A 13,086-nucleotide genomic window follows, 5' to 3' on the forward strand; every position below is an offset into this window, starting at 1 on the left:
GCCAACATACTGCGACAGCGGCGGTATACCGCTACCCGTATTATGATCCACACATAGAAATCCGCCACTATACAGACACACACACAAGTCCGCCAGCCCAAAGGTCAGTGATAAACTGGCGGTAGCAAAACCCACACCATTACGCCAATAGAAATACGCCCACAGAATCATGACCCACGAATCACCGCGGCAGTCATTCAACCGCGGTAAACCATTGGCAGTACACACCACCGCACTCAAAATACACACACACATACTACACACACCTAACACACATATACACACCACACCCACACACCCAAGCCAATAGAAAACACACAGACACACTACCCACAACCCTTTACGACCCAAAGATTTTGGCAAGTGAGAGAGAGACAAGCCAGGAGCACCCACTGAATCTGAGGCACAAGACACCATCACCCATACACCATTCACGCACCTCACAGCACACACCCCAACACATCACCCCACACACCCTCACACATACCACTCACACTACACCCATGGCACCACAAAGACACCCCAGGTTCTCAGAGGAGGAGCTAAGGGTAAAGGTGGAGGAAATCATCCGGGTAAAGCCACAACTATTCGGATCACAGGTGCAGCACACATCTTTTGGAAGGAAGATGGAGCTATGGCAGAGAGTCGTGGACAGGGTCAAAGCCATGGGACAGCACCCAAGAACAAGGGATGACATCAAGAAGAGGTGGAACAACCAACGGGGTAAGGTACGTTCCGTGGTTGCAAGACACCAGATAGCTGTACAGAGGACGGTGGTGGACCCCTACCTCCTCCCCAACAACTAACAACATGGAAGGAGCAAGTCTTGGCGATCATGCATCCTGAGGGTCTGGCATGAGGACTGGACTCTGGTAAGTCAAATCCTTACTACTTTATCTCCCACCCTACCTGCATGCCATCACAAACAACAACCCTTACCCTCACCCCTATCACCCCACCACCTCACATATACCCCACCATCACAACCCACCCATCCCAATACCAAGACATGCATGCAACACCAATGCATGAACCCCCATCACAGGCCTGCATGGACACTCATCACCACAGCATGCACACTAGTGACAATCACTTAGCCAAACCAATCACAACACACACAAGCCAAAGCTACCTTGCTAATAACAACCATAGAGGGAAACATACCCATGCACAAGATAGCATATGCAGGAACAATATCAATGCATTTACATCCCCACAGGACCCCCACTCAATGTCACCGGAGAGGAGGTGCCAGCCACATCCACCCCCCGCCAGAAGAGACCCACAGTGATGACAGCAGCTCTGCACGCCTGGATCACGATGACTAACCTGGCCCATCAGGGACCTCTGGACAGTCGGTTACCCAGGCACAGTCTCAACCCACCACAGAGCCTCCCCCCTCAGTAAACACCACCACAGCATTCACCCAGCAGGCCGATACTTCTGTCCCCAGGACACGTCAATCAGCAGTGTGTCCACCACTACAGGGACCCCCAGGGAACCCCACAAACACAGGATGATCAGGGACCTGGGGTCAGTGGCAGTGGGCACACGCTTCAGGGGACAGAGGCATAGAGGCAGAGGCATAGGACAACAGGGAAGCTAGGAGGCTGTGCAACAGGGGGAGGACAAGCCCAGGGAACCCACTCTCCACGAGGCACTCACCAACATCCTGGGAGCATACCACCATTCCCAGGAGACCATGCGCCAGATACTGGCCAAGTTGCAGGAGACCGAGCTGCTACAGGAGGGACAGTACCTGGGGATCAGGGAGGACCTGAGGGACATCCACACCACCCTGGTCCATCATTGCAGTGGTGCTGGCAGACATGGCCAACACCATGAGGGAGTCAGTGGCTCACCAACGGGCCCCTGACACTAGCCACACCGAACAACAGCCCTCCACCTCCGCCGATGCTAGTTGACAGGAGGCCTTGCCACAGGAACAACAGGCCACCATCATCCCACCCCCAGCAGAAGGAGAAACACCTCGCAAACGGTCCCTGCCATCCAGGCAGAAGCTAGAGAACATTGCCAAGACCCCCACCAGGAAATAAGACTCTCCTAATTGTCACCCTTGTGTCCCATTCTGTCACCCTGTCCACCTTGAACTGCCATTGCTCCCCTTCCTATGCCCCCATGGACAATGCACCTGTGATACAAATAGACTGGACTTTCCTACATCAGCAACCCAGCCCATTGCAATAACCCCTCCACTTATTAGCACCAACATAAACACCCTTGGAACAAATTCAAATGGAGCCTATCAATTGTTTGACATATGTATTCATTTCACAAACTGTAAACAATGCAATTTAAATGTACTATAATATTTACATAGGTATGACCTGTAGTGGGCAGCAGTTAACACACCAGGAGCCAGAGTGGGGCACAGAGATCTGAAAATAGAGATGCCAAAGGGTACAGTAAGCGGCCATAGAAATAGGGAAATCAAGCCGCCATGTTTAATGTTAAATACAAAACTGCAATGAAAGGTGAAGTTACAGTGTCTTACCTGTGTGTCACTGGAAGTACTGTTGAATTAGTGTAGTTCTGTTGTCCACTTCTTCTTCCTCTGCCTCCTCTTCGTCACTGTCCACAGGCTCCACCGCTGACACACTTCCATCTCCAGGCTCATCCTCCTGCAGAAAAGGCACCTGGCGTCTCAAGGCCAGGTTGTGCAACATGTAACATGCAACGCTGATCTGACACAGCTACTTGGGTGAGTAGTACAGGGATCCACCTGTCAGATAGAGGCACCGGAATATGGCCTTCAGGAGGCCAAAGGTTCGCTCAATGATCCTCCTTGTTCACCCATGTGCCTCATTGTAACGTTCCTCTGCTCTTGTCCTGGCATCCCTGACTGGGGTCAGTAGCCATGAGAGGTTGGGGTAACCAGAGTCACCTGCAAATATCGAGGGATACCTGTTAGCCACACACTCACCCCTAGGGCCAAACCCACACCCATATACCTACATCAACTGGGTGTGGACCATGGGCTCCTCTATTAGCCACACCCGGTGCCTCTGGAGTGGAGACATCACATCTTGGATGCTGCTATTCCTCAAGATAAAGGCATCATGCACAGAGCCAGGATACTTTGCATTGGCATGGGAGATGTACTGGTCCGCCAAACACACCATCTGCACATTCAGAGAGTGAAAGCTTTTTCTATTTCTGAATACTTGTTCATTTCTCCGGGGGGGCCAATGCAATATGTGTACCATCAATGGCACCAATGATGTTGGGGATATGTCCCAGTGCATAGAAGTCAGACTTCACTGTTCCCAAATCCTCCACCTGGGGCAATACGATGTAGCTGCGCATGTGTTTCATCAGGGCAGACAGCACTCTGGTCAGCACGTTTGAGAACATAGGCTGTGACATCCCTGATGCCATGGCCACTGTCGCTTGGAAGGAACCACTTGCCAGGAAATGGAGCACTGACAGGACCTGCACTAGAGGGGTGGATACCTGTGGGGTGGCGGATAGCAGATATCAGGTCTGGCTCCAATTGGGCACAAAGTTATTGGATTATGGCCCTATCAAGTCTGTAGGTCAGGATGATGTACCTGTCCTCCATTGTCGCCAGGTCCACTAGGGGTCTGTACACGGGGATGTCTCCATCTTCTATTCATCCTCAGTGGTTGAACTCTAGGGTGAAAAACGGTGAGCAGAAGGTCATATTCACACATATTTCAACATTAATATGCAATTTTTGCTTTACAGAAACAGTATGTGAACTCGTTAGTCAGTTGATGTGCCAATGTATGCTGTGACGCAGTTAGGTGCCATGGCCTGTGGCCACCTGAAATGGCAGCTGCCTGACCTGTGAGGAGGGACAAGTGGAAATGAGGTAATTCCACTGGCGTTGTGCGCATTTGTGGTCGGCGGTCGACAACCGCCGTGCAACACCGCATTGGTTATCTTTGGGGCCTATGGGCTCCAGGAGCCAATGGCGATGTACGCCGGCGGTGATGTACGCACCGCCGCGGACGTGACTGCCATTTTCTATCTGTTCACTCACTTGCTACCTGACCTTCAACAGGAGAGGACCTACACTGCAAGTGCTGCTATGGCCTGTGTCTGGAAGCGACCACACAGAAGCACAATCCGGTGTAAACGCGACGCTACAAAGCTAGCCAGCCCCTTCCTGCTTAAAAATCACTCTCCAGATGATATGTCCTGGACAGTTCTCGAGCAACTTCCCCAGCTAACCCCGAACATGTCAAATAGACTCTTTTGGGACGAGCAATGCTGGGTGTGGAGGTTGCACACTGATACCACAGGTCTGAACGACGAGATACCCTGATTTTCTCTTCATCAGTAGACCATCCACTGGTAGTCTACCATACATTACCGGCCTTCCTATCTCCTTTTCCTCCTCCCTTTGCACCTACCTTCTGTGCCCCCAGCACAACCCCCCCCTTTTCTCTCCCTCGCGTCTCCATGTGAGTCTTCCTTCCTCTTCATCCTCTTTTCTCCTCAGCCCACAGCTCTTTTCCCTCCCCACCCTCCACCCTTCTTCCCCCTCCTGACTCCCTGTCTACCTTCTCCCTCACCTTCCCTCCCTACCCTCCGTTCCTACTGCCTCCTCTCTCTCTCGTGGCCTCTTTCTTTCTCTCTCTCTGCACCTGGTGTTTACTGCTTTTACTCCCCCCCTTTTTTTCCCCTCCATTCCCAGGTATACCCTTCCTCCCCTTTCACTCTCTCTCCCCCCCACTCTCTGCCTCTATCCTCCCCAAACTCTTATCCACTCTCTCTGTCCCCTACCCTTTCTGTCCCTCTCTCTTCATACCCTCCGTTTTCCCTCCTCCCCTTCCTTCCCCTGTTTTTTCCTTGGCCCCGCCCCCCCTTCTTCCTTTCTAACCCCCCCCCTATATCCCAACTCCCCCACTTCCCCTCTTCTCCCTCCCCACCTTTTTTACTTCTTGGCCTCCCCGCCAGGCCAGGGAACGCTGGGCACTCCATCCCCAGCGTTTCCCACCGGCCGCCGGTAAACTACATTTCCCGGCAGGCTCTGCGGGGACCGCGTCACTCTGTGACGCCGGCGCCGCTCCAGGGCGTTTCCCCGGATCCGGCTTTCTGGTGGGTTCTCCCCACCGACCTCCGCATTCATTTCCGGGCCCTTCTTCGTCTGGACGTTGGTCCCCTGGCAACACAACGTCCTGGTGGCCGCACTTCCGGGTTATTAACCCTTGCCACGCCCGCACCCGGGCGGCGGCGGTGATTGCCTCCACCTGTCCGCAATAGTCTGGTGGGTTCTCCCCTCCGACCTCCGCATTCATTTCCGGGCCTTTCTTCATCTGGACGTTGGTCCCCTGGCAACACAACGTCCCGGTTGCCGCACTTCCGGGTTATTAACCCTTGCCACGCCCGCACCCAGGCGGCAGCGGTGATTGCCTCCCCCTGTTCGCTATATTCTGGGACAATTATCACTATATAAACACACCTCTTCCAGGCCATTTTATCCAAGCGGTCCTGAGAGAGGATATCGTAGGCGTACAGTGAGCGCCCACCTTTGTTGCAGTGAGTGACCTGGCCTCTTCTGGACTACACAGATAAGATACCATTTGTGTGTTCCTCGTCTCCTATATGTTGTCTCCCTTCTCTCTCCCTAACCTTTCCTCTGCTTCTTTTCTTTATCTCCTTTTTTGCAGCCTTTCTACCTTTCCCACCTCCCAGTTGACCCACTCCTCTCCTTTTTCCCCCCCCACCCTCCTCTTCTTTGGTTCCCCTTCCATCAATCTCTTTTCTCTCTGCCTCCTCTAGTTCTCTTTTCCATCCTTTTTCCTTTTTCTTGTCTTCTTTCTTCTGTTTTCGCTCTTTTTCCCTTCTTGCTCCCATTTCTTCTCTGTGTTTTCCAAATGATCCCTTCCCAGGGCTAGCCGCCTTCTTCACCTTGGATCTAAACAGGTCCCTCTGTGTGGCCCCACTTTCCTAGAGGCCCTCCTTACCCCCCTCCCTCTCTCTCCCCCGTTCCTCCCTGTTTTTGGTTACCTTCACCTCCCTTTATTTCCCCTTTTTCCCTCTCCTAAACCTTAGTGTCTGACAAATAAGGGGGTACTCCCTCTCGAGGACATCAGACCCAATAGCCTTTAGGGACAGGGTAAGAAATTATTTCAACCCCCCGTTTTTTGTCCTACCCATACATTATATGATGTATACCCCGCGCACCCAGTAATGCTGCCTGCTGCATGGTTTGTTTCTCCACGTCTGCTGTGGTTTGCTGTGTATTGCTGTGTCACATTGTTATTCTCATTTGCGGTAAGTTTTTTCTCCATCAGGCCACCCCCAGGTACTTCCCGGGCAAGGTAGGCCTCCCCTGACTTGTTACATATCTTCACATATTAATTTGATAGTACCTTTTATACTCCGAGTGTGAGTAACAGGGATCCTCCGCCCTGATGAATGCCCCGAGACTTTCCTGAGCTCAGTATTGAGGGCAGAAACATGTTGGCTCCTTCCTCATAGATAGGTGACCCTGTGAGTCCTTGTCCTCACAGAGGTGTCCCCATCCTCACTTTTTTAATCACATCAAACAGAACCTTTATTAAATGATCACACAGGTATCTGTTTAGGTGTTTTTATCCCTTAGTTTAGCTGGATCCCTCTATTTCCAGAACCAGATTTAATTTACACACTCCCTCCTGTTCCTTTAACAGTGAGGTCGAGTCCGCCCAGGTGGCATTGTCCTACCTGGGTGGGGCTAGGTGGTCATATGATGAAGCATGACACTGTATAGTGTGTGAGACCACCTAGTCCGTAAAGGAAATTCCCCTCCTTGTTCCCCAGACTCTCCACAGCACCAATACCCATACAAAACCCCCCCGTTGTTACTGATACCTCACCTCTAACAGAGGACTATTAGGGACCTGGTGTTGCAATTTCGACACCCTCGGTTCATCCCTCTTTAGATTTTATGAACCCCGTACTCTCTGTTGTGATTTTGTAGTGATTTTGGGAGCCGAGTACGGTTGTGTTCTCCCTCCACCTATTCCTTTCGCTCCCCCATACTCTCTCTTCGTGATTTGACAGACAACACTCTGGTCAGCACGTTTGAGAACATAGGCTGTGACATCCCTGATGCCATGGCCACTGCCACTTGGAAGGAACCACTTGCCAGGATATGGAGCACTGACAGGACCTGCACTAGAGGGGGGGATACCTGTGGGGTGGCGGATAGCAGATATCAGGTCTGGCTCCAATTGGGCACAAAGTTCTTGGATTATGGCCCTATCAAGTCTGTAGGTCAGGATGATGTGCCTGTCCTCCATTGTCGCCAGGTCCACTAGGGGTCTGTACACGGGATGTCTCCATCTTCTATTCATCCTCAGTGGTTGAACTCTAGGGTGAAAAACGGTGAGCAGAAGGTCATATTCACACATATTTCAACATCAATATGCAATTTTTGCTTTACAGAAACAGTATGTGAACTCGTTAGTCAGTTGATGTGCCAATGTCTGCTGTGACGCAGTTAGGTGCCATGGCCTGTGGCCACCTGAAATGGCAGCTGCCTGACCCGTGAGGAGGGACAAGTGGAAATGAGGTAATTCCGCTGGCGTTGTGCGCATTTGTGGTCGGCGGTCGACAACCGCCGTGCAACACCGCATTGGTTATCTTTGGGGCCTATGGGTTCCAGGAGCCAATGGCGATGTACGCCGGCGGTGATGTACGCACCGCCGCGGACGTGACTGCCATTTTCTATCTGTTCACTCACTTGCTACCTGACCTTCAACAGGAGAGGACCTACACTGCAAGTGCTGCTGTGGCCTGTGTCTGGAAGTGACCATGGCTCGAGTGTCTGGGGAAAGGGCCCCTGCTTTCACTTCGGAGGAGTTGGAGAGACTGGTGGATGGGGTCCAATCCCAGTAGCCTTTACTCTATGGTCCTCCAGACAAACAGGAGTACACTGTGAGCATGATGCGTGGGGCATGAATGTATGGATTGCTGTGTGTTTAAGCCTTGTGTGGGGGGGTTTGAGGGGTCCTGGGCAGAGTGCTGCATGTATGGTGGTCAATGTATGTGTGTAAGGGGATGGGTGGGATATGGTGGGCCATGAGTATAACAGTCCGGACGGTATGACTAATACCTTTTCTGCTGTTTTTTTTCTGCAGGTCAGCGCCCATCAGAAAAAGGGTATTTGGCATGCCATCGCCAAGGAGGTGCGGACCCTGGGGCTCTTTGACAGGTGGAGCACCCATTGATGCAAATGGTGGGAGGACCTGCGCCGCTTGGCAAGGAAGACGGTAGAGGCCCAGCTGGGGATGGCCCCCCAACGAAGAAGGGGTGCCCGTTGTACCCTGACTCCACTGATGTTCCACATCCTGGCAGTGGCCTATCCGGAGTTGGATGGGTGCTTGAAGGCATCACAGCAGCCACAAGGGAGTGAGTACAGATTCAGAATCATGACTTTGCGCACGTTAAGGAATTACCTGGGTGGGGGATGTGGGCTGTGGGTGCCCCTAGGCCAGGGCGAACATGGCAGGGTATGTTCAATGATGGGCAAGCTCAGATGCACTCCAACCCCATGGGCAGGGTCCTGTGGGTTTCAGGTGTACAGATAATGGCGTTAGGCATTGTACCCCATGGGCTGGTGACTAGCATTGTAACTGGTAGTGCATGGCCTATTGCATAGGGCTGTTCCCTGTGAGTTGTGTACACCAACGGTAGTGTTGTTGCTGGCATTGACTAAGTGTACCCTCTGTCTCTCCCCCCCTTTTGTTTTGTCACCCTGTCCTTGTGTGCATTAGCATCATCTGGCGGAGGAGCAGAGGCACCGGCGACGGAGGGAGCTGCATCCCACATGGGCCAGGAGGCCAAATCCACCGACGGTGAGGGCACCAGTGGGACGGAGGGCGAGGGGAGCACCACGACAGAGACAGGAGGGGACAGTTCTGACAGCGGCACCTCCTCCGATAGCAGCTCCCTGGTGGTGACAGACACTGCTGTGGCCACCCCAACTACAGGTACAGCTTCCACCCCTGTACCAGCACCGCCCTCCCAGCAGCCCCTCAGCGTGTTTCCCGTGCCCGCTTACCCAGGAGGGTGGGCATCTCCTTCGCCCCAGGCACCTCAGACCTTCCCCCAGTCAGCCCTGCTGCCCTCAGTGAGGAGGTATTGACCTCCTGAGATCCCTCTCTGTTGGGCAGTCAACCATACTGAATGCCATCCGGGGTGTAGCAGGGCATTTGCAACAAACAAATGCATACCTGGAGGGCGTTCACTCTGGTGTGGCGGCCCAACAGAGAGCATTCCAGGCTCTGACCAACTCACTGATGGCAGCCATTGTCCCTGTCTCCAGTCTCCCCCCTCCAACTTCCTCTACCCAGTCCCAATCCCCTCAACCCAGCCTATCCCATGCACACCTTCAGACCAGCATGCACCCAAATCAACACACAGAAGGGACTCAGGCAGACACAAGCACTACACTTCATCTCATAGGCACTCACAAAAGTACCTTCCACATGCAGACACACCAACATCCACTGCCTCCACTGTGTCCCCCTCCTCTTCCTCGTCCACCTCCCTCCCAGTAGCGTCTCCATTCACATCTGCATGCACTATATCCTCATCCACTACCTCCATCACTGCCACGCCTATAACTACATGCCCCTCACTGGCAGTCACCACCCCCACAGCCATGCACACGTCCCCTGTGTCCTCTCCCACTGTGTCTGTGACCCCTCATCCCAAAGTACACAAATGCAAGCACTCAGACACCCAACAGCCATCCACCTCACAACAGCATCCAGCCCATGCACCTGCACCCAAACACAGCAGACTGACACCTCCTACAACCACTCCCTCTTCCTCCACACCCAAACCTTCACCCTCTTCCCAGCCAAGTGTCCCTAAGAAGCTTTTCCTTGCCAACATTGACCTATTCCCTACCCCTCCCCCCCCCGTCCTTCACCTCGGCCAGGGTAGCCAGAACCCAGCACAGCACCTCGGCCACCCAGTCCACGGCCAATGTGGTTTCTGCAGCAACTGCAGGTGTGAGAGGCTCCAAGGAGTCACCCGTCAGCCCAGCCAGTGTGCCAGCACCACCTGCCAAGGCCAAGAAGGGTCCACCACCTAGCAAGGGCAAGAAGGGGACACCAGCCAGCAAGGGGAAGGAGGCACCACCAGCCAGCAAGGGCAAGAAAAAAACACCAGCTGGCAAAAGCAAGGAAGGGGCCAAGGGCAGGAAGGGGCACACAACATCAGCCATGGCACGTCAGCCGTGCGAGGCTGCAGGTGAAGACCTGGAGGCTACCACCACCACTGGCAGCACCGCCACCTGCACCGCAGCCAGCACCGCCACATGAACCACTGCCAACAGCACCACTACCAGCAGCAGCAGCCCCAGTAGGCAGCCGTCCAGGGCTGCAGGTGAAGGCCTGGAGGCTACCACCACCACTGCCAGCACTGCCACCTGTACTGTGGCCAGCACCGCCACATGCACCATCACCACCAGCACCACTGCCAGCAGCAGCAGCCCCAGTGGGCAGCCGTCCGAGGCTGCAGGTGAAGGCCTGGAGGTTACCACCACCACTACCAGCACCGCCACCTGCAGTGCAACTGGCATCCACTGAGCAGCCGTCACCGCCGGCGAGCAGTGTGTAGTGGTGAAAACATGGGCTGCAGTGCGTCCAGGTCCCTGCAACACTTGTCGGTGTGACACACAGGTGAGAGACTGTGAGCTTGCCCCATCCAGGATGAAGCACAATGAGCACAAGGCCCCCTCCAGAATCAATGGAAGAAGGCATCCACTCAGCCCCTCCTTGCCGGGCTGGAGCACACTGGGCACAAGGCCCCCGCTAGAACCAGTGGAAGAAGGCATCCACTTGAGAGACTGTGGCTTTGCACTCCCAGGACCAAGCAGTGGGCATGGAGCCCCCTCCAGGCCAGTGGCGTTGTATCATCTTCCGACTGAGGTGCCCCCATTCCCTGTCCCCCTGAGGTGCCTGTGTGTTTTCAACCTTATGCCCCCACAGTGTTCTCTCCGTATTGAGGCAGGAGTCGTGTGTGGCCTTGGACTATGTGTTATGGCCCAGTGGGCCACAGACATTTTGGAGTGGGCATGGTCCCTCCTTTTGTATATATATTGTACATACTGTTTATTGTTTAAGGACGTATATATCTAAAACTGTATTATTACACTCATTTTATTCCATTCCTTTTGTCCTTGCGTTATTCCTGAGGGTTACGGGGTGTGTATGTAATGTTGTTGCATCTGTTTGTGTGCATGGTGTTGGGGGTGGGGGTGGAGGGGTTGCATGTTGCTTGTGTGTGTCACTCTCTTTTCCCTCCCCCTCTCTTGTGTGCTAGGTGCAGTACTCACTGTGGTCGTCTTTGCCGGCCTTCGTGTTCCTGGTGTATGAGAAGGTACACCAGCATTGGAAAAAAGTGCAGCTCAGGCTCCATGACGTCGTGGTTCTTGCTTGAGTGTTAAGAGGTGAGTCATTTCCCTTCAGTGTTCTGTTTCCGCCGTGCTTTTGATGGTGTTGGCACCGCCCCGAAACAGCTGGCGGATAGGCATGTTGTAATGCTATGGGCGGTACATTGTCTTCCGCCTGGCTGTTGGCAGTTACCGCTGCGGTGTTTGCTGCTACCGCTGTGGTAGTCGGTTGTGTTAAAGTGGCTGTTTGTGTTGGTGGTTTCCGCCATGGTCATGATTCCATTTTTTTTACCGCCGGCCTGTTGGCGGTATTTCCGCCGCTTTATCACCGACCGCCAGGGTTGTAATGAGGGCCTTAGTCTCCCACACCGCGGGCGATTCTGCCGCTCAAAATCCAGTAGTCTCATTAGAATAATGAGAGCCTACGTGACATGGCGCCACCAACGTTTGGTCAGACCCTAATTTTAGGTCCTCCTGAGTATCTCCGTCTCATTGTATACAAAGACACCTCAGTACTCTATATATGGAGACGTCCGTGGTATTGAGGATTTACTCCTCAGCTAAGTGGGGAATCCTATCTGATGCTGGAACTTGTTCAAGCTTGAACTCTAAAAGAAAAATCCCTATTTGGCGTGCCTTCTCTGAGCAAATTTAGTATCTAGTATGGTGAATCCACAACAGGTAGCAATAGCAGTTAATGTGAGACAACCTCTAACTGCACATTTATTGACAAATGGCCTAACGGCCCAGGGGGGTCCAGTCACATTGGTGGTGGATGCCCATGCAGCTTATAGAACAGAACTTTTCTATTCTTTGGTCACATTTCCAGCAGTTGATGGAAACACAAACACATTTAATCACTACACACTTGCAAACGTACCTGGACAATACAGGGCATATGCATATTTAGAAATACCTTTATCTGATCAAGAACATAATAATTGGCTTGATGGTGCCGTGCCCCACATGATCTTACCAGTTGGGTTAGGTCCTCTAATTAATGATGGTCCTACCTGGCTTTTATTGCCCACTTATTCATCTCACCCTGCAGTAGCGACTTTAGCAGTAGCTGAGGTTAGTTGCTTATATACTGAACTGACAGCGGCATACAGACGATTAGTACAGTTTCTAATGCAAACATTGAATACAAACCCATCACTTGTTGCTCCAGCGCAACCACATGCAGTGACGCCAGGTATTAACCCTGCAACTGTACATTCGATCATGGGTAAGGTACCAGCCAAACGAGAGGAAACTCCGTTTTGGTTAGCCCAAAAAATAAATGTGCTGGAAGCAGTATTTCCCCATACGAGACCTCAGGATAAACATAGAATTCTAACGATGTGCTTGTCATTTGGGATGGTCCCTACAGTTGATAACTGTAATACATGGGGTACGGTGTTTGCTGCGCTCTGTTCTACCGCACATGGTACACCGACACTTGCCAATTTGCCAGAAGTGTTGAAACAAATTCAAGACGAATATGGGGCTGCTCCAACCCTGGATTTGGGGATGCAATTAATGGGCAATTTTGCCACAGTATCCTCAATTATTTTTAGTAACCTTAAAGGGAAAAAGGTTGCACTGGCAGTGCGCATGCGGCTCCGGGATGTTCCTCAACAGGATCAAGAACGCAAGCTGCCAAAGATTATCACAGAGACCTATTCCTGCATTGGTCGAGATAGTCTAGGGGCCAGACCAAA

The 13,086-nt window shown here is 52.6% G+C and overlaps 1 pseudogene; it reads right to left on the reverse strand.

Moving 5' to 3' along the window:
- The window catches only part of LOC138262446 (translin-like), a 59,492-nt pseudogene extending 49,904 nt beyond the window's left edge, over positions 1-9,588 (reverse strand).
- Positions 9,589-13,086: the final 3,498 nt, after the last annotated feature.

The sequence above is a fragment of the Pleurodeles waltl genome, chromosome 10 (genome assembly GCF_031143425.1).
Source record: "Pleurodeles waltl isolate 20211129_DDA chromosome 10, aPleWal1.hap1.20221129, whole genome shotgun sequence".
NCBI lineage: Eukaryota > Metazoa > Chordata > Amphibia > Caudata > Salamandridae > Pleurodeles > Pleurodeles waltl.